The sequence below is a fragment of the Fukomys damarensis genome, unplaced genomic scaffold (assembly GCF_012274545.1).
Source record: "Fukomys damarensis isolate Sample0158 unplaced genomic scaffold, DMR_v1.0_HiC HiC_scaffold_36, whole genome shotgun sequence".
NCBI lineage: Eukaryota > Metazoa > Chordata > Mammalia > Rodentia > Bathyergidae > Fukomys > Fukomys damarensis.
This window is the reverse complement of record NW_022900948.1, coordinates 7953606-7977299: the sequence shown is the minus strand read 5'-3', so window position 1 is coordinate 7977299 and position 23694 is coordinate 7953606. Positions and strand designations below refer to the sequence as shown.

General features: G+C 34.8%; 1 pseudogene; it reads right to left on the bottom strand.

Annotated features, from left to right (window-relative positions):
* Positions 1 to 720: 720 nt before the first annotated feature.
* LOC104872685 lies at positions 721 to 2068 on the bottom strand (annotated as a pseudogene).
* Positions 2069 to 23694: the final 21626 nt, after the last annotated feature.

Here is a 23694-nt window from a genome sequence, read left to right as displayed (position 1 = left end):
AGCTATTTTAAACAGCATTTTTGAAGTAAATGTCTGTTTGTTGCTGATATTTAAAAATACACCCAATTTTGTCTATTTGCTCCAAATGTTTAATTAACTAGTACTTTTTATAATATAATGTTCTCTTACTATTTTTAGTGCCTATGGCGTATGCAATGGCAACATATTTCTCTCTCTCTCTTTTTTTTTTTTTTGGTTTTGCCCAAACTTTTTATTTCGTATTCTGTAGTTGTTTACCACACATTTAAATGGTCTTACTGGGGGAGGGGGAGGGGAGGTTTTTGCAGATTCCCAAGGAAATGTCAGAAAGGCAAATGATGGCCAGCATTATCCGTTTGCTTTTGTGGGTTTACTGGGCGAATAGCACTTTCCTTACATAGGTATCTGATCTCAGACTTTTTCATACTGAGAACACGGAGATTTCAGTTGGAAGGCATCCTGAAATCCTAAGAGTGTACCCAACCACCCTCTAATAGCTAGCTTGGCTGTACAAGCAGAATGGTTCATCTCTCAGTGGGGATCCGTGCACATCTAGATGGCTAGATGTTTGTGAAAGATCTTAGAATTGCTTGCCTTATTTACTCAGAAAATTCAGGAAGTGGCCTTTAGGGACTCTTTTACTTGGAAAATTACAACACTAGTACAAGTCAAGCCTTACACACTTAAACATTTGCTTGTTGAGAGCATGTCATAAAATCAAACTTCAATATGTTTTACTTCTTTCCTCACAAGAACATAAAAATTATGAAGGGGAGCTTAACAGGAAATTTTTCAAAAGAAACACAATTTTCCTTTTAGTAGTCCTTGGGTAGTTATGACAGAATGGTTTCCATTTTTTTTTTTTTTCTTTGAATGGGGATTTTGGTCCAAAGTTTTGTTTGTTCCTAGCATCTGCTTCTGCCTCCCCCTCTATCAGATCGGCTTCCTCCACGGCCACCACCCCCTGGTGCTGTAGGAATCACGTGGAGGAGGGTACCCCCTTTCCATAGAAGGGGAAGTCCTCGTTCTTGTCTGCCAACCCGCTCCCAACCACTTGAGTAGAGATCGCTGCGGCTGCTTGAGTAACTGTCTCGATTTCCACCATGTCTGTCCCGCGAGCTGCTGTAATCATCATAGCCACTGCTTTCACCATAAGATGGCAGGGGCCCTCATGGAGGTGGAGCACTACGTGAGTTACCATAGCTCTCATATGAATCTCTGTAGGAACCTCCTCTCGGGTGGTCTGAATAGTCACCATCCCGACCATAGCCATCTCTATGGATAGTCATTGCGTGAACTGGAATGACCGTAATCACGGTAAGTGTAATCTCTTGGTGGTGGGGCATAATCTCTTGTATCACGAGAATTTGGGTAATCTATGCTTGAATAGCTGTCTTTAGTGGGATATCCATCGTCTCCTGGAGACAAATAAACATCTCTACTAGGGGGCAGGGGTTCCCTTCGAGGTGGGCCTCCATAACTATCTCTTCCACACGATACAGGGGCTCTTCTGCCCATTCCACTGCTGCTGCGAACTGGTCCTGAAGGGGCCGATCTTTCAGGAGGGAGGACCCCGCTTCGTAGTGGTGACCCTCTTTTTACTGGAAGGGGTCCTCTGGAAGAACTCATGTTAAAATTCATGGAATAGCCACCATCGTCCATGTGCTCTACATGTGAGGGAGGCCCCCTAGTTCCTCTGCTTCCTTCTCTTCCTCCTGTAAGGCCTCTGGGAGGGGCTCTGCTTCTTGGAGGTGGAGGTGGCCCACGTCTACCACTTTCAAATGATGGTTTGGTGGCTTGTTCCACCTTGATGGCTTTTCCATCTAAGGACTTTCCATTCATCTCCCGAGCTGCATCCTTAGCATCTGCTGGGCTTTCAAATCCTCTTGATTTATTGGTTTCTCTGTCTTTCATCAAGTGTCCTTTTATGATTCGTCCATATTTTCCAAATACTGCTTCAAGGACTTTCGCATCTGTTTCTGTATTAAGCTCACCAATAAAGAGCTTTCCTGGGAGATTTGCTTCAACCATTTTTCGCCCCCTGGTGAATCTGCAGAACAGTAGTGACGGTTTTAAGCTCCTAAGAACTCGCGGGACAAGGGCTGACCAGGTAGCCCAGGACAAGTGACAGTTACTGGCTAGGGGTACAGAAGTGAGTAGCCTCTAGCAGTACCGCACAACGACGGCGAACAAAGGAGACAGCAAAGTTTGTACTACCCGGGAACGAGGCTGAAGGCAGCATATTTTTCTCTTGCACCTGCTAGAGGCTTATCAATTTTACTAGCACTTTTAAAGTCTAACTTTTAACTTTGGTAATGAACTATGGGTATATTTCCTTTATTTAGTTGATTTCTATATGTGGGTCTTTATGATTTTGTTTATCCATTTTGCTTGCATTTTATTTTTGCCCTTTTCATATATCCTTGTTCTAGCTGACTAGATAATACATTTTCAGATTATTCTTCACTATGTGTCCATGTATCTTTTCCTTTTAAAACAAATTTACTTTTATTTCACAAATTTTGATATTTGGCATCTTAGTTGTACTGCCAAATATATTCTAATTTATTATGATTTCCCTTGTTGACCCATGGGTTATTTAAAACTATGCTTCTAACTTCTAAATATAGAGACATTTTCTACTTACCTTCTTGCAACTTAGTTTTTAGCTTCATTTCTCTATGCTCAGAGAATATATTCTACCTCTGAAATTTCTTCAGACTTACTTTATGTTTCCTTACATGGTTCATTTTTGTAAGTGTACTGAGAATACTCTAAAATGTGAAAATGCATTCATAGTTTAGGGGCAGTATTCTCTGTCAAGAAGCTTAATTTAGTTAAAATTAAAGTCTGTTATTTTGTAAAGGATTTTGTACTTAGAATGAAGCAACAAAACCCAAAACATAATTATTTTCTCATTATATTTAACCTCTAGCTATACTTTAGCTATTCTCTCTCCCTAGAAGCCCTTCTTCTATCTACATTCATCCAAATTTTAGTCTTTAGAGGCCTACCTCAAATTCTATCTTCTCAAGAAAGCTTTTTTACTTCCCAGTTGGAGACACTCTTTTTCATTTTCTAAAATTGGTGGCACTTTATCTACATCGTTAACTAATGTTGGAGACATTTCTGGCTATTATTCACCTGTTAGATTACAGCATCTTGGAGGTTTGGAGTGGAAGAATTCATGCTCAATTCCCAGAAATCCATGCCTGAATTGTGCCTCAGAAATCATTTTATGGCTGAATAAATGAATATATATATTCATAATGACTCAAAGCCTAAATTGGAAAGCAATAATTCTACTTATTAATGTTAATCCATTTTTATACTCTATTCTTTAATCCCCTTGCTTATTGAAGATGTGGTAAGTACATCCACAAACTCCACACAGTCAATGTAGTCATTACATACTACTAACATGCACTAATAACAAGTTTTACCAAGTGAGAGTAAGAAATGCTGCATAATTTAAACAACTGGCCAATTGTTGAAGAGCGAAAACAAAATTCATTGTGTGTTTTTGTGTATGTGCATGTGTGTTTGAGGCAATGTATACATGATCACACATTAATAGTTACACATAAAACTCAACCTGCTTTCCTATATACCACACAATCTTTATTGTTTTCACAAATTATATTCTAAAGAATAACTTTATATATCATGCATTCTGACAAACGATGGACAATATGTTGCATTCATTTATTCAAGCAGAAAATGCTGACACTTATTGAGCACTTGCTTCATAGCTGATGCTAACGGTGGACTCAAGGACATTTAAAACGCAATTTCTCTCTGGTGTGAAAAACTATAATAGTACACAAGATCCTAATGGGATAATTAATGGTGTGAAATAGGAAGAAAAAGGCTAAAGGTATAGGGAAAGTGGGAAGGGTAGGGGAAGGGGAATAAGGGAAAAGAAAAAATATGAGAAAATGAAAAAATGGAAATAAAGCGTTTGTAAATGGGGAGGGGAGGAGGGGGTGAAGGGAGGGCAGGAACAAGGGGAAAAAAGGAGACCCAAGACCTGTCATGTGAAGGTACAGGATCCCAGTAATGAATTTAACTGCATTGTATACCTAGATTGTACCAATAAACAATAAAAAGAAGAAAAAATGCAATTTCTATCTTTCTACAAAGCAGACATTCTGTAGCAGATAATCAGAATTTTTAACTTCATAATTTAAAGTATATGGTTTGAAAAGGGGTCCTGTGTCTTCATGTTGATTTCTGTGTAAAATTCTATTATATTCTGTATTGATGTCATGCTATGAATTTTAAATTATAAACCATAAAATAAAGAATTGTACAAAAGTAATCACTATAATATCTTTCAACATATTTACATCCAAACTGCTTTCGATGTTATTTCTTTTGTATAAAAAATAATAAATGAGAAATGTATTTTATAATCAAGTACTATGAAAATCTTTTCTTAAGATTGGAATCTCATTTGTTGATCTTTAAGCATTAGAAATACAATTATACTGGAGTTTCTTCATTTCAGTTTTTACTGTAGGATCTCTTCTTTGCATCTTTAAACATTCACTTCAATTGTTCTGTGAAACAAGATAAGCTATCATCAAAGGAATAACTACCGAAGTGCTATGAAGCTGGTGCTTTCAGAGCCTGGGAACATGGTGGCTCCTTCCTTCCTCACCTGAAGGGTATAGGAATGCTGGACTGTAGTTAGGTAGTGGGTGATTGGGCAAATACTTTGGGAAATGGGCATATTCAAAATTACAACTACTTTTTAGAAGAAAGTTGATAGTAGAACAGATCTTTTGTCAAATCTTGTAAAATAATATAGAAGTTCATTTCCTGCTCATATAAATTTCCACTGATTATTCATGGTAGGCAGGTGACTTTAGACAAGAATTTTCTAAACAGAACCCAGTTGCACAATAAATACAGTGGTACCTCAGTTGACAAATTTAATTCTTTGCACAATTCTGGCCACAGACAAAACTGGATGAGAACCAAATCAAATTCAATGGCTAGGTTCAATCTTGACCTAAATGTGATTCAGTTCTTGTCCAGTTTGGTTTGTGGCCAGAATCATGCAAAAAATTAAGTTCATAAACCAAGGTACCACTTAACATCAAGAATCAACAAATGAGATCACGTCACACTTAAAAGTTTCTGCACAACAAAGGAAAAAACAAAGTGAAGAGACAGCCTACAAAATGGGCAAAAATATTTTGTTGTCTATTCCTTGGACAGAGACTAACATCTAGAAAATATAAAGAAATAAAAAAATTAGAGTCCCCAAAATAAAAGACACAATCAAAACAGATAGCATATTACCACACATCATACCCACTTTTATTTCAACACAACTCATAACAGTTAACCTTGGAATCAGTTTATAAGGCCATAAACCAATGGATGAGTAATGAAAATATGGTGTTTATACATATTAGAGTATATTCTGCCATTAAGATTAAACTGAGTCATCTGTAAGAAAATGGATGCACTTTACACCATAATATTAAGTGAAATCAATCAGATGCATAAGCTTAAATACCATATTGTCTCTTATGAAAAACACAAGATAAAAATAAAGAGCAAAATAAAAGAGAATAAGAAACAGAGAGATAAATCTTTTGTGACTGAGGAGACCAAGGGATGGAGGGAGTGCAGAGTGAGGGAGGAGGTGATGAAATAAAGAATTAAGATGAGTAATGTCTGTGTACCAACTCCCCAGGAGGAATGTAATCATTATGCACTAAAAATATGTACTGTTAAAAAATAAAAACTGGGTTGGGGATTTAGCTCAGCGGTTCGGTGGCCTGCCCTTCAAGCACAAGGATCCGAGAACAAAAAAACAAAACAAAACAAAACAAAAAACCCACAGAAAACAAAAAATAAAAAATAAAAACTGAAAAAGGTGTGCACTGTGCTCAGCATCCTTGTACCTCACGGCTTTCCATGTCCCACGGTTGTCGCAATGCAAATTATGAAAAGCATGTATGGATAGCCATGAAGCAGGACTCTTCAGTTTGTCTCCCCTTGAGCAGAACAGTTGAGTGATCCCATGTAACTGCAAGGAAATGTGAAAAACTGGAAAAATTAATCTAGTTCAAGAAGTTGAATCTTGTTTATGGACAATCTAGCAGTTTCCACTAAATTACTGAAAAGCTCCTCTCCCTTTCTTTTATACACGTGTGCGTGTGTGTGTGTGTGTGTGTGTGTGTGTGTGTGTGTGTGTTTTAAGCACATTGCTCCTGATGAGGAAGACTAGATAGATAAAATTGTTATTCATGAAAGTTAGAATTTTAGCAAGACTTAAAGAAAAACAAGCCCTTCCCAGCCTTGGGTAGATCCCCCTTATACTCCTATACCCAACCCTATAGCTATAACTCCTTGTTCTGTTACAGATAAAATTAACAACTATATTCTGTAAACAAAGTTTTAGACACTATGTCTTCATATAATTTATAAGACACTGTCTTCTTTCAAGGCAAAGCTACAAAACTGTCTGCTTTTAGCCTGTTCTAGTAAACTATGTCACTACAAAAACCACCCCCTTCAACAAAATGTATCAAAGCTGGAACATCTCTTTATTCAATGCTCAGCCATTTTAGACACAGAGTCTGTTGGGCTGGTATATACCTTAAACCTTAAATAAATCATCCTGACTCCCATTTGGCCTCTCTTTTTCCTTGGAATTATGTGACAGAACTTACATAAGAAAACTCCTAAACAATGATATAAGTACTTGTTGGCATGGAAAATTTGTTGTATAGCACACAAGAAGGAATCCTTATGCACAAGTAGATAATCATTTAATTCAATTTTATATTTTCAAATATAATTAAACACATGTTACAGTAAGAAGACAGTTGAGACACCTATCTGTGGCAAAAATCACTTCCCTGTATTTTCTTCTTTTAAATTGTCTATACAACCTCCAAAAGCCTGTAGAAATCTTAATTCCTTGAGACAAATATTTGCAGGATTTCTCACTGCTCAGTTGGAGAAATGTGCTTAAATGAGGCTTTCCAACAACAAAAATAACTGGGCATATTCAATTTAAAATTTTGATGTAATCTTATTTCTTAATTTGAAAGAAGTGAAGAATCAGAAATTTTATAAAGTGATAATGCATGCTTAGTATGAGGATGTGATTGCACTTTATCCTGTCAATAATAGGGAAGAAGCTTAGGAAAAAAGGGATATAATCAAGTATCTTAAAAAGAAAAGCATTAAAAGGAGGCAAACAAATTAAAATGTAATCACAATATTTACTTGTCAGATAACTAAACAAATTATGTGGCTGAAAGTGAAACTGAAGTTAAAAGGAGCTTTCAAATGACAAGGAAGAGTTAAAATTACTTTAGTGATTTACTCTTTTATTAAATCTTTTTCTTTTCCTGTACTAGGAACTGAACTCAGGACCTTGTGCTTGTTAGGCAGGTGTGGCACCACTGAGCTACATCCCAGCCCTCTTTTATTAAGTCTTAATATGAACTGTTGTGAAACTGATAATGTTTCTTACAAAATATTGATTAAAATATTAAATTTACTAATGAGAAATTTCCTGTCTGAAAAAAAAGACAATTTTTAGAAAATATTTTATTTTTTATTTCTCTGGAAACATTTCCCAGATAAATTAGACTATCACTTAAATAATTGTGCCTTTTGCACAATTAACGTGGAATTTAATAGAAAATGTCTTTTAAAATATTAGCTTTATTATAGAATTTTATGCAACTTTATGCTTTAAATTTGTGAATATTTCCTATTAGCCAGCCAAATTGTCATCCAAAATACCCAACGCATACGTCACTCACTTTTTGTTTTCAACCTGAAGGTGTATTTTGACTTTTTAATTTCTGTTGTTAAGCTGATTTTTTATCACATTTCATATTCCTTATTTTTGTAACAATACATCATAATTTTAAAAAAAAGTTTAAATACTGAATAACTAGTCTCATATAAGACCTCTGAAATCATCACATATTTTATCTCAAATAGTAATGACCTAACTTTATTCTGAATGAACCAAAATTTAATATATTGGCCTTAAATATATTTTTTAAAGATTTAAAAATTCAGGCTCTTAAGCTATCTCTATCCACACTGTGTTGGACTGAATGGCATGACCACTGGGCATTCCTGACTGAGGGGCCCTGTGCGCTCAGTCCTCAGGTGACAATTACAGTGTTTCTTTGTGTTTAATATGTTTGAAACATGATACTTATTATTACTTCACATGGCCAATATACGCAATTCTATGAGAATCTCTAAGGAACCATTTAGCTTTGTTTTACACAGAAAAAGCTACACTTAAATCATTATATCACTTGTCTTACCTTAAAACACATTAAAATCTATAGGACTCTGGGAAACACTGACCTAAAATACTGTAGTTGTGTGATTTGATGGGTATCAAGGGCCTTGTTTCACTCTACTTTTGCCTTTTGTAACTCTACTCTCTGACATTTCATAGGATAAAATAACTCCATAATGTCTCTGAATTCAGTTCAAATGCTATTCCATCTTTCTTGTTATCTTTCCAATATCCATAAGAACAACTAAATAATAAATTATCCTTTCCATCTCCCTGCTCCTTTAAATTTTCAGTATATATACATTTAACTTTTCCATAGAAGTGTGAAGAAGAGAAGAAAGAGGAGGAGGAGAAATATATTAGATGAAGGAGAAGAAAGAAGAGAGGAACTGTTTGGAAAGCTTCAAAGTGTGATGTCCAGTGAGTGGGAAAATAAAGACAAACAAATACCAGACTTTGAGAGTCTGCGAGATATACAAGGTCAAGCATTATTTATTATACGTAAGGACAGACAAAGTGGAGCAAAGAGCAAAACCAGAACAAAGGCCTAAAAGACTGACGAATTTTCATGTGATAAATGAGAAAGGGGATAATATTAGAAGAAAACATAGAATGATTACAGATGCTATTGGCCTTAATGGGCTGATCCTTAGAAACTCACTAAATATCTTTGCAAGAACAATTCCAATAACAAGATACCAGCAGTGCAAGTGCAGAAACACATAGGAAGAATTATACACCACAATAAACCAAAATTTATCTCAGAAATATAAAGTTAGTTTGGCATACAAAATTAACAAAATTAATACACTGTATTGGCACAATAAAGGACAAAACCTTCATATGTAGATGAATAAAAGACATCTGACAAAATTCTCTCTGTTAATTCCTCTGTTAACAATAAAAAACTCAACAGAGTTAGAAGAAAAGAGAACTTCCTTAGTCTTATAAAGGCCATTTATTAAAATACCACATTAATATAGTTAATAATAAAGAAAAAACTAGATGTTGTTCTCTTAAAATCCAGGGCATGACATGGATGTCTGATATTGCTGGTTCTAATTAACACTGTTCTAAATTATAAGAGAAAATAAATGGTCTAGTCAAAGCATCTAGCAAGGAAATTCAATAAAATATTTGAAATGAAGCAATAAAACTATATCACTATTGAAGAGATTTAAGAGATTTTTAATAGAGAAACTATAATCTGGGTTAAATTTTGTTGCTTTTTGGTTTTTGGTTTTTGTTTTTGTGGTACCAGGGATCAAACTCAAGACCTTGCACTTGCAAGGCAGGCAGTGACACCACTGAGCTAAGTCCCTGGCCCTAGGTATTATAATCTTGCCTATAAAAAATCTTAAGGAGGGCCAGGGATATAGCTCAGTGGTTCCACTGCCTGCCTCACAAGCACAAGGACTGGAGATCTATCCCTGATACCACAAAAAGAAAAATCCTAAGGACTGCACATCAAAAATAGAATTAATAAATTCAGTCAGGTAGTAGGAAACAAAATCAGTATACTAGCTATTCTGATAGCTAGTATGCACAAATGCTCTACAAAATTCAACAGTACACATAAAATCCAAAATACATGAGTAAATAGGTTATCAAAGAATATAGATAGATTATTAAAAAGGAACACGAAAAGATTTTGACATGTAGCCATCAGCAATATATAAGTAATTTAAGTCACACTAAAATACTATTTTACACTTACTTGAATGGCTACTATAAAAACACAAAATAATGAATTTTGGATATGGCATAGAAAAATTGGAACCTTCACACACTGATGGTTAAAGGACGGGTAGAAGAGAGAAAAGGGGAATGGGAAAAACCAAGAACCAAGATCTATCATGTACAGGTACAGATTTCAAATAATGAATGAGACCATAATACATACCTAAAATGTACCAATACACTTTTTAAAATCTTATTGAGTTTATTTTAGGTATACAGTACAGTTAACATTCATCATTGGGATCTTGTACCCTTACATGACAGATCTTGGTTCTCACTTTTCCCCCCATACCCTTCCCCTCCCTTCACCCTCTCCCCCCTTCCCTATTTACAAATACTTTGCTTCCATTTCTTTCCTTTTCTCATATTTTTTCTTGTCACTGATTTCCTTTCCCCTACCCTTCCCACTTCCCCTACACCTTTAGCCCTTTTCTTCCTATTTCACATTATATACAATTAATACATTACTTATACATTTAATACATTAAATACAATCTGTATACAGTTATATAATTTACCTTTTTAGTTTTCCACACCAGAGAAACTATTCAGTATTCACATATGTGCATCTTATGAATTTAAAGAAAAGTATAAAATACTGAAACTATTTTGGAAAATAATTTAGAAAACAGTTCCTTAAATATTAAACATAGAATGATCATATCACACACAGTTCCACTTCTACAAATGTACCCAAGATAAACAAAGGCATATGTCCATATAGAAATGTGTATATGACTGTTCAAAGTGGAATTAGTCATCTTAGCCAAAAGTGGATAGAAAGAGTTCCTAGATTTTTTTAATGGCGCTATCCAGCCCCACTTATTTACCAGTGGGAGAAGTTGTGGCCTTAATTGTAACTCTGCTTAGACTGCCCTTTAACAACTGGACAGTATTTTCAGAATCAAGATATATGTTTTAGTGTGAGACTTCTTTTTTCTCTGCTTTGTTTTCCTGCTGGTTTATATCATTGATGCCTCCCACTTACATAGAACAAACTTGAATCAATTGGTTCCATAGTAAGTGAATATAATTCCTTTAACTACTTAATAATTTTGTGAATATTAGGTGCAGACTCTGTTCTTCAACTAATCATTTTATTTTATTCTTGCTGTGCTGGCACTAGTTTGAATGCTGTTTAAAATCTGAAAAAAACTTCTTTCAGTAAAAACCTACTTTTATGGGAGTTATTAATATTCAGAGATAAGATGTTTCTTTTTCTTTGGTTTGTGGGATATTTTAGAAAGTGCTAACTATAAGGAGGCTAGTATGTTTTTCATATTGTGAAACTGTGAAGAATCTCAGCATCTTAAATATCACTGCAATCTGGGAATAAATAGGCATTTAAAGAGAAGAATTCTTATTACACTGCATTGCGGCTGCTGAGTGCTAATTAAGTACTAGTTGTTCAAAAATTAAGTGGAATGTAATTAATTTCTGCATAAAGAGACTGCAGAAGAGAATCTCTACCTAAAACTAAAAGAGATTTCATAAATGAAGAATGAAGGACCCTTCTGCAGAAAATTAAAATGATTTTCTGTCTATCATAAAATGCAAGCATAGCATCATCATTTTGATACAATACCAATCAAAATACTATATGTAGAAACTAGATATTTTGACAATTGTAGCACTTGTTCAAATTGCAAAACCATTTAATATCATACTCTGATCACTTTAATTTTGTCATTTATTTGATGTAGGAGTAAGATGATTGGAATGACTGATCTATTAAAACATCTATAAAATGATATGTTAGTAAATTTTTATTCTATTTGAACTTTAACTACAGATAGACTGTTGAAGTGACTTTCTTTTGTCTGGATTTATTTACATCAGTAATTGATCCCTTAAACTGATTAAACATTTAACCATTTTCTATTTTCCTTAAAAAACATAGTAGCTACCACAATATGTGTGCTGATTATGTTTAAGGTGTAATTGTACATACACGTATACTGTTGATATTTACAAAACAATCACGGTCTAGTATAATGTACCACATGAAGAAAAGGAATATTTCATCATTGCTGCTCCCAGTTTGATATTCAAAAAGGAAAAAAAAAGGCCCTGGAAATGACTGTAAGTATTATCTTCAGCTGTCTCCTTCAGGGGAATCAGTCTGAAGTTCTGAAAATCTTGTTCATGTCTCTGTAATGAATGGACATTCTCTCATAGTTGGGTACAAGTTTCTATCCATGCTCTTTAAATCGAATTTGCCAGACAAATTGTTCCAATCTCTTACACATTTCTTTATATTACTGTATTTTCACAGAAAATAGTTCTGTGGGTGGTAGCCAGGAATTTTTGTTTTATTCATTAATTTTATTGGCACATTTTAAGTATATAATAAAATGACATCCATCATTGGGAATTTGTACCTGTACATGATATATCTTTTATTTTTGATACTTTTAATTTTTTTTTAATCTACTATAGGATTTTGACCATTTTCTGATCCTTATTGCTTAGACGACCAGTTCTTTGTTGCTTGCAAATGAAACAATTTACTCTGCTTACAAGTAAGAAGCCTGGAAGAAGCTTGTTTGATTCACCCTTTGTAACCAAGGACACATTGCAACAAGAGACTTGAAGGAAAATGGAAGAAATGTAAGCTTGATTATCTGCTTTCACTGCTAAGGGTAGTGAAAATCCCATTATCATTAGTAGATAGACAGGTGGTTGCCTGTGACACTCAGTTACGAAAGAGAAAATTAAATTATTTCCTATGATAATTATGATTAAAAAACTTAATGAAAGCAAATCGGGGAAGAGATAGCCTACTCACTACTATGACAGAATTGCTTGATAAGCAAAAGTAATTCAAGAAGTTCAGCATGGGATACTTCAACGGCACTGAACAAGCCAAAGAAAAAGATGGACCAGGTCAAATCCCTAAAATTTGTTTTTTGCATGGCCTGAAACAACAGGCACTATAAAAACTATTATTTCTACCAGAGTCAGCAATAAAGTAGCCTGAAAATCAACTTAATATTTGATCTCCCGATTGTCCAACTGCAGTGACAGTTGAATTTACTAACTCACTAAATAACCTTTTGTAAAATTTAGGATATGTTTTCTAAAAGTGTGGGCTCTACAATGTAAAATACTAATATACTGGAAATTTTAAAACATATGATTCCCTAAAATTCTTCTATCAGCTAAAATAGCTAGTTTAGATTTAGAATGTGGGGGATTTTGGAAAATGACTGGGTCGTTAGGATGCTATAGTTATCAGTGGACTGAGAAAGTGTCTCACCTTCTCTCCCTCTCTCCCAGATCTCCTCCCCCTACCCCTTGCCTTCCCTCCCCTTTATTTCCCTCTCCCTCCCTCCCTCCCTTCCTCTCTCATTCCTTCCTGGTTGCCCTCATGTGAGCAGCTTTCCTTCACCTGGTTCTTCCACTACGACATTTCTGCCATGCAAAGGCTGACTCCGTGGATTGAGATCAATCTCTTCTACATTCATAACCTCAGTAACAGAACTGTAACCATTGGACACCCAGTGTCTCAGAGAAGCTACAAATTCAAGCCTGAGAAGAGAATGTCCAATGAACATACCTTTAAAAAAAAAAAAAAAAAGAACTCTGAAAATTACATCAAGTTAAGGAAAAGTCTGTGAAGAAACAGGTTCTGAGGATGATCTTTTGAAGAAGCCACAATTCTACGTCAGGCTAAATGTGTCAGTAGTCAGCATACTGATAGAGATCCACATATTCTGGATATAAGGCATTACCCTCAGCAGTTCAGATCAGCTCTCACATTGTGTTTATAGTCAATGAAAAACTAGATTTCTTGGTGAGTCTTAACATTGATATGTCAAAATCCCCATGCACCAGAGAAACCATGTGAAATAGGAAGAAAAGGGCTAAAGGTGTGGGGAAAATCGGAAGGGTAGGGGAAAGGTAATAAGGGAAAAGAAAAAAATATGGCAAAATGAAAAAAATGTAAATTAAGTGTTTGTAAATGGGGAGGGGAGGAGGGGTGAAGGGAGGGCAGGGACAAGGGGAAAAAAATGAGGACCAAGACCTGTCATGTAAAGGTACAAGATCCCAGTAATGAATGTTATTGTACTGTATACCTAAAATGTACCAATAAACTCAATAAAAGAAAAAAAATTCCCATACAATTGCATTAACTATTTCAAGAGATGGAAATTCAAGCCTACACTTGATGGAGGTCCACAAGAAGGCTGAAAATTGTGCCTTTTGTAAGCTTTTATATTTCACAGATGGTAGATGAGCATTAATGTCTCTGATTATTGCTTCCAAGTCAGTTCATTAACAGTACTCATGTTGGTGAAAGACACTGAAGATATAATCAAGATAAGTGCATATTGGATGGATCTGAATAAGTAGTATTTCTTAAGCCCCAAAAAGAAATGATGGCAGGCTTAATCAATCCTACAAGTGTCAGACCAGCTCATTAAGCAGAAATAACTATGAGAAATAACCTTTATTATTGACTATTCCTTAATTATGAGTGAATATTTAGGTGTCCCCCTGAGTTCCTATTCCCTATTCTAACGCCTGAATCAATTATTAGTGTTACAGCTCCACAAACAATACAGAAGTTGAGTATGTTAAAGCAAAAACTACTACATCAATGTGTTCTATGTATTTTCATCCCAGTCTTTATCAAAGTTACTCACAGCCATTTTTAAAGTTCTTTATGTATTTATATCATCGGATAATGGTCAAAGTCAATGCTGTAAATCTTTTTATGTGAGTTTATAAGATGGCACTATAAGCAGAGTTCTGACATAAATACACCTCACCTTAGCTCAACCAAAATATGCTGTTTATCCAGTTTTTAAATATGTACTGTAACTGCAGTCATCAGCACCTGGAAGCAGCTCTGCGCTGACTCTCTGACAATTAGATAATGGCTACCATAGAGAGAAGGGCAACATAAAAGTCCCTGACATCTGCCTTACCAACTCTTCTCTAAATTTATCAAGATTTTAAAATGGTGGGGAGCTAAAAAACCAATGTCACTACCAAAGACCTGAAATGTACATAGGAAAATTCCCTGTTATAGCTCATTATAGTTACTGTCTTACTGGTAGAGAAAACAGGGCATGCAGCTAGTGATGCAGGGAATGATCTTTCCCCACCCCAATAAGTGGGAAACAACCAAAGCTGTTTAACATAGCAGAAATGACAAGATATTTACTGTCTTGCCTCTAGAGTTTATCAGCTTTCTACACTTGTGACATATTGTATACTGCAGAAATTTTTACTGTCCTAGCATGCAGGGAGCATTGTGCTAATCCTCAAGATTGATGACCTTATATTAATAGGACCTAAATACTCTAGATAACTTAGTAAGACATAAAATTTCTAAAAAAGGAAAGAAATCCTTTTAAAACAATGAGACATTTGAGCAATAAAAGATATAATAAGAATAATATATTATTTGAGAACAATATACTATACATCATGGAACAAAATAAGAATCTATGAGTCCAAATAGATATAAATAATGGAGAAAGAATACCACTTCCTTACAAGAAACTCCATAAGCAATAATGGCATGGAAAATGATATTTTGGCATCCACTTATTATCAATTGTTTCAGACAATAATCATTATAACCTAAAAATGAGAACTATATTTTGCTTTGGTTTGAAACAGGGTCTCAATAAGTTACCCAGGATGGTCTCAAACAATTCATTTGTTTCAGCCTCTCTAAGTGCTCAGATTACAATTATACAGGTTTTGTTTTTATAGAGTTAGTAAAATTTCCTTGCAAGTAATCACAACATATGCCAATGTGAAGTATTTTAATTTTCTTAAGGTTAATCAATGGGCACCCAGAATAAGTGTTACCATCCAATAGGCTTTAGAACAAGAAACTTTAGCCAACTAAGAAAAAAATCATTATCCCAAAAGAACACAGTGTGACTTTTATCAATTTATACTAATGCCACGGTATTTAAATTCACTTATAGTAATATCTTTAAATTGTTAATAAACATCCAAGAAACTTTTCCAATTTTTACTGTATCATTTAAGATACGTATCGACCCAGAGTATATTTTAAGATTGTTTTGGCTGCGCTAGAAAATTATTTACACAGGTTAATAATATATCTTCTTATTTGACATGTTCAGTATTCCCCAGTCTCACCTAAGTTGGAAATGCTTGGAAAGCAATGATTATATTGGGATTTTTCAATTTTGTTCTGAGATGTTAAAAGGTCATAGATGAATCTGACTTTAAATTATGCAATGAAAAAGAATTTAGATACTCTACTTATACTTTAAAAGTTTCTTGAAATTTCCAAGTGGATTGTAAACACTGAGAATGAGACATGCCTGCTATTTAAAGTCGAGGTAACTCAAGACAGGAGGAATGTGTTAATTTAACTCCAAAGTGAAGGCTTAGAACAAATAAAAGATCTGTCTAATTCATCAGTTATTAAAGCAGTCTCACTTCTAAACTTTAGGAATTTCAGCTTATTTTTTATATAACAACTCCCATGCTTAAGGCACCTTCATTTATAAGTAATATCATCATTTGAGTCCTAATTTTGCGCTTAAGAAACACTTAAATATACATTTGTGCTCTAACTATGAAGTATAGCCATTGATATATTTACAAATAGTAACTTTAACTTTATTTTTATAGAGGAAAACATATTTTTGAACTATAAAATACATAGAAAAAGTAGGAGACAAACAAAATAATTTGCCATTCTCTGGTTTCCATTCAAAGTTCCACTGCATTTTAATAGAGCTGCTATCCCACTTCTCTGATATACATATTATTTTTATGGGGCTTCAGTTATACTGCTTGTTCTTATTTGAATAGTCCATAGAATTATGGAAATAATAGTCTTTGGAATTATGGGGTCATTTTTTCTACGTCATCTAGCATTACTTTGTTGTATTATGGTGTGATCAGGATATATAGTGAATAGTTTAATTTTAAAACTTTACTTCAGTAAAAGACAATTTACCATTGACGTCCCTCAAATTACCCCTTCTCTTCTCAGATGCATTTATCCATATTCTTGCCACTTTCTGAAACAGTTCTGGAAGTCCACTTTCATGAGTGTCTTTTTTTTCAGATCATTTTCATTATAAGCACATATTTGTAGTACATATGTTTACATTTGTTTGGGGGGTTGGTACATGTAGATATATAGTGGAACTTGACATAAGAGCATCCATCTTGGAAGAAACGTAAGGAGATCTGAGTGCCTGGCAAGCCGGTCATCTCAGGACAAGAAGTGCAAGCAATTCTTGTTTGTCCCTTGGTAATCTCCCAGACGAGGTAGACAAAATAAAGATGTTTTTTAAGGGGTTAGAAGAAAAAAGCAAAAAACAAAGTTGTTTGGGGGAACACAGCTGGCCAAAATATTATACAACGTTAGATACAAGATAAAATGCTAAAAACATGCTTTTCGTCTGAGGCTCTGAATAGCTTCAATAAATACTACAGTTGTGATCACGAGGCTGCTGTTGGCCTGAGCGAGCTGCAGTCCTCTGATCCTGTTCCTCACATCTTGCCTCTCTTCATTTTGTGACGCCGTGACAAAAGGCAACATAAATAATACATCTTCATTCCTTTTTTCATCCCCTTTACCGATCATCCCCCCTCCCTTCATTCATCTCTAAAACCCCTCCCTTTCCTATACATGTTTGTAGTCATTACTTTCGCGGAGCTATGGAGTTAATACACAAACATAACGTATCTTAATTCTTTTTGCCATCTCCTTTCCCTCCCCTTTCTGCTATCTTTTGATCCACTTCTACTTGGAGAAAGTTCTATCTCCCTTCTTCCTAGTATCTATTGTTTTTGTTGATCTTACTTATATTTTGGGTTTCTCGGATAAGAAAAACCATGTGATATTTAAGAGGCTGTGTCTGATTTATTTCATTTAACATTAAAGATTCAAAATACAACCATTTTTTTTCAAGTGACTCAAGTCGGTCTTTGTGACAAAGTAGTACTTCACTGTGTAGATAATACTACCTTTCCTTTAGCTCTTCATCTATTGATAGGCATGTCAGCCACTTCTAAGACTTAGCCATTATGAACTAGGCTGCTATAAATATGAATGTACAGGTGTCACTGGAATATGATGCCTTTAACTCTTTCAAGATGATACCCAAAAAGAGAATACCTGGATCAAATGGCACTTCTAGTTTGAGTTTTTTGAGAAATCTCTATACACATTTCCAAAATGGTAGCACTAGTTCACATTCCCACCAACAACTAGAAAAGTTCATTTGCCCCACAGCTTCACCAGCATTTGTTATTGTTTTTTTGTTAATAGCCATTCTTTCTCAGGTAAGTCAGCGTTGAGCATTTCTTCAAGTATTTGTTAGCTATTTTCACTTCTTCAACAGAGTGTCTATTCATCTCAATTGCCATTTTGTGATTAGGTTTTTTGTTGGGGGATCTAACTTTTTTGAGTGTTTTTTTATATATTCTAAATATTAGTCTTCTGTTTCAAGAAAAGCTGGCAATATTTTTTTCATATTTTGTAGGTTGTTTTTTCATCCTGCTGGATTTTTTTTTTCTTCGCTGTTTATTTTTCTGCCCAGAAAATTTTTAATTTAATATGAACCCATTTGAGGATTCTTGGTACTATTTACTGTGCAACCAGAATTTTATCAAACGGCCCAAGCCTATGAGTTTGACTTCAAGAGTTCTACTTTTTTAACTTTAAGCAGGATAAGTTTTTCTGTTCTAACATTAATTCTCTAATCTATTTTGATTTTAGCTTAGAATATGGTGATAGATATAGTCAAATTTAATCTTCTACACATGGATAGCCAGTTTTCCCACAGTGAATGTGGCTGTCAGGTGCCATTGAAGGAAAGGCAACCTTGTAAAAACATCACAGTCTGTCCTCAGCTACCTTATTCATAGGATCTGGTACCATGTGAACTCTAGATCTTTCTCAAAGTCAAAATGACCTTGAAAGGTAAATACTTTTAATAAATTCAGGATATCAACACAGCCAGAAGGTCAGGGACTTAGCTCAGTGGTTCTGCCGCCTGCCTCACAAAGTCCCGAGTTCTATCCTCACTACCAAAATACAAACAAAAAAGCACAGCCAGGACAGTGCAACTAAAGCTATTCAGGGAGCAGGACTTCCAGAGCTGCTTCAGAAAATGGCAAGAATAAAATGAGACAAGCACGCTCAAATGACGGAGAGTATTTTGAGATGGATTAATGGCAATTTTATTTAAATATTCAAGATAATTTTCATTTGTACCTCATACCTATATATGAGGTGTGTATATCTGTATATTTATGCAAAAGTAGTCTTTTAATATTTTCCTATTCTTATATGTTTGTTTTCAATTTTTATTAATCTCAATGCCTACATCATTATTTTCTGCATTCAATCTGCCTTAATTTACAACTTCTTTCACTTGCTGTCATGCTCTCCTCTCATTCACTCTAGCATTTAAAACATTGCTGATTGGGTAATAATAATGTAAAATAAAGTGTGACGTATGATTAGATATTTGTTCAGCCCAAGTCTTAGTTCTCTCTTATTTTCTGTATATTTCATACATCTTAAATTAGTAAAAAAAAAACCCAACTTATTTTTTGCTTTATGTCCTAAAACCGCATCTTCTTTCAGTACATCTCAACAGCATTCAGTCTGGCCCAGAAGATGAAAACCAGTCAACCAAAATCAGCACTGTGGTAAGATTGCTCAGGTCACAGAACAAACATTTTCCGGTCTATCAAGTGCATTAAAGAGCAGCACCCTGAGTACTTGGCTACTTTTTAAACACAATTCTGCCCTCCCTACAAAGTGGTGAATCAATCCTCTTGACAAACTTTTTATAACACATTCTACCAAGAAAGTAAAATAGATTCAGGAAATTCCAACAAAATACCTTTGAATGGATTTGGAAATAGAAAAATAAACAAAGAGAAAAATAACTCAGAAGTATCCAAAACAGATGATTTATGTCCCTAAGAGGAGAGTAGATAAGAAACCGGACAGTTCTAACAGAACAGGAAAAGATGGCCGGGATTTAGCTCAATGGTGCCGCTCCCGCCTTGCAAGGGCAAGGTTCTGAGTTCCATCTCCAGTACCAAAAAAAAAAGCAAAACCACAGAGACTGTTTTTAAAAAGTAATTTTTCTGTTGCAAATAACAATGACTTTAAGATACTATCAATCTTATTTGAGGACATTTATTCATTGAATGTTTTCTTCCCTATGTCTTTCCTAATTATTTCTTTCCTAATTATCTCATTCTTGCAAAACAAAACAAAGTAAAAGTCACTCAAGAAAAATTAATTTTAAGTGGGTTCACTTCCAGACGTTTTTTGCCCAGTGATAGTAGTGTCAAATATTTTCACCAAAACTGTCTCTGGTGAACCACACAAAACTAAATCTTTCCTGTGTCAATCATTCCTTTAACAGTCTCCCACACTTACATAGAGCTCAGAACCCCGAGGTAATCCGATCAAAAAATTGTGATGTTAACCATCTATAAAATGTTTCTCTTTGTCCAATTCTAAAAAAAAATCCAAGCTACTTAAAACAGAATCACAATATTAATTACCCCTCCTCTAACCTGATTCTTTTTCCTTACTACACTTTTCATTTAAAGGCAGTCACATATACACTTAGGAAGACAGGAAATGAGAAAGAGGCAAGTATTAAGTTAATACTAAGGATAAAACAAGACTGTGGAGATATGGGCATCCTTGTTGAAAAAACTAGCAAATGTAATCATGGGAAAGGAGCAAATGAGACTGAATAGCCCTGCTTTCTATTCCTTTCTCCATTTCATCAGGCTAAACACTACACAATGATTACAGCTGCAGAATATATACAATGGATAAATTTTTTCTATCCCATGGGGGCTTTCAGTGAGGTCTTTAAAAACTATCCTAGGCTGTGGGAGGAACTAGTAACCCTGACATTGATTCTGAGAGGAACTTTGCATCGGACTCAGTGAAGTCCAGAGAAGTGACATCTTATCACTTCTAGTATAACACAAAAGGGCATATGCTTTTGTCTCATTGTCTTGATTTTTTGCTGTTGAAAAAATTCACCTGCCATCTTGTAAGAAAATCTGAATTAACCACACATTGAGTGACCATATTGAGATCAAAATGGGTATGTTCTGAGCAACAACCAAGCTGATGCCCCAGGTAACAACCATTATTGGGGCCAGACATGCAAACAATTCCCCCAGATGCTTCCAGGCCCAAATGTTAAATCACCCTTAGGCTTCAGATCTTGCCAAATAATGATGCAGCCCCACTGGAAGGGAGAGAGTTGTCCAATTAATGCCAGTCACAAATCTTGACCTACAAAAATCCTAAACATAACCATTAAAAATGGGGATTTATAGCTCTAAGCTTTAGAGTGGTTTGCTATGGAACAGTAAATAACTGTTAGTGTTTTCTCATCAGCCTCCCTCTCCCAAGCCCAAGTTCTTATGTTTCTTTTACATCTGGCACTACAATGCGAAATACGACCTGGAATGTGGAACGCTGCTGGTGGTGTTGGTGGTGGTGGGAGTGATGACCACGGTGGGCATGATGGCAGCAGGTCCAACCTTTTATTAAATACTGCTTAAATTCCTCTCACCTTACTAATTGTCTCTCATTATTTCCTTTAAGCTTTATTGCAATTCTTTAAGATGTGTCTTACAGTCTTTATTTTGTACTTGTGGTCCCTATTTCACACTTAGAGATGTGAAGTAAGAGATAATAAATAAGAACAAAAAGTAACAAAACAATTTCAGTTATGGTAAATGTGATGCGTTAGAAAGCAACGATGCCAGAAGGAAGTGTGAGGCTCCCTGAGAAAGAGCGGTCCTGCGGAGTCCCCCTGAAAATGCTGATGTTTGAAATGAGTGGTAAAAGCAAAGAACTCGGCCGTGTGACAGGCCAGAGAAAGAGTGAATTTCTACAGTCACTGAAGCAGCAAAGAACTTAGCCTGTCTGGGTAGAAAAATCAAGCTTTGGAATTGGAACTTAGTCGACTGGAGGAAAAGGATGATACTAAGTGTCTTGGGAAAGGTGAGAAGAAAAAGCTAAGAGGTAAAACCTTGTACTGAGTTTAGATTTCATCCCAAATGAATTGAAAACTATCAAAACACCCACTTTCCTTTAGAACAAGGGTTATCAAACCATGATATTCAAACCAAATCCAACTCTCCTGGTTTAATGGTAAAATTTAATTGGACCATTTGCTTTCGCATTCAGTTACATGCTGCCTGCGGCATTTCTCATTGCAGCAACAGTTGAGTAGTTGTGACAAAGTTCATATGATCTGCAAATCTAAAATTTTTACACTACATTTCTTTTTAAAAGTTTAGTGACTCCTGCTGCAGAGGCTTTCTAAAGAATTTAGAATCATTTTCCTCATCACGTTGACTTCCTAACAATCTAATACTCCTCACTGTCCAAACTAACAAAGATTTCTTTGCAGAGCAAATCCCTCCAGATTTCCAGCCCATGGTGTTTCAGATCCCTAGAATCTAACCAGTTAATGTTAACAAGGACTTCCCAAATTCTAATAAAGCATCTTAATTGAATGAATCCTAGATAATAGCTTCAACCAACACAAAAAGTAGTCCTCAAACCTCATAAATATCTGATCTTCTCATATTCTGATTTTTAGATAACACGTTTTTGAGCTATAATACATGTATAAAAAATCTCACCCATTTATAGTGTACAATTCATATGTCTAGCATATTCAGCGACTGTACAATCTTTACTGTAATCTCTTTATAACATTTTTATCCCCAAAAATATTATATTAGCAGTCACTTTAAAAAAACCCTACACTATTCAATTTCAAATCTCTAGGCAAACACTAACATATTTTCTGTCTGTATATTGCCCATTCTCAGTACTTTATATACTGTACATGAAATCATGTGGTATTTTGTAACTAGCTCCTTTTCAGTTAGCATAAAAATTTCAAAGATCATGTGTGTTGTACTCCATTCTTTTCTATGCATATCTCAGCACCATTACATTGATAAAAATACATTTTTTAAATCCTTTTATATTTTTGGTAGACATGTGGGTTCTTTCCTTTTTTAGCTATTATAACATGGGTCTGAGTATTTTGTAAAAGTTTTTATATGGGGATATTTTCATTTCTCTTGGGTATATATCAAGAAAGGTAATTGCCAAGTCACATGGTAACTTTATATTTAACATTTTAAGAACTACCACACTACTTTTCAAAGTTGAGGCAACATTTTACATTCCTGTCAACAATGTAGAAAGTTTTTGACTTGTTTATGTCTTTAGTGACAGATTTTTTTTGCCTTTTCATGATAGACATCCTACTTACTGTGAAGAAGTATCTCATGATAGTTTTGATGTACATTTCTTTAACAACTTGAACCTTTATTCCTCAACACCCTTGGTTGAATACTTACTTTTTTCCCTTTTGGAAAAATATCTGTTGAAATTATTGGTCCATTTATTGAGGGGTTATTTCACTTTGTTTTGGAATTTTAAGAGATATTTCAGATATTTTAGCTAAAAGGTGACTTATAGAAGATCAATGGATAAATTTTATTTGGGTGAAAAGTGCTAGAGTAGGATTTGGATCAAAACTCACTTAACTCTTAAAGCTAAGCTCTTAATCAGTATTTGATATCCCTTCTATAAAGTACTTAGTTAATAAGCATTCTAGAATCAGTAAATCAATAAAAAC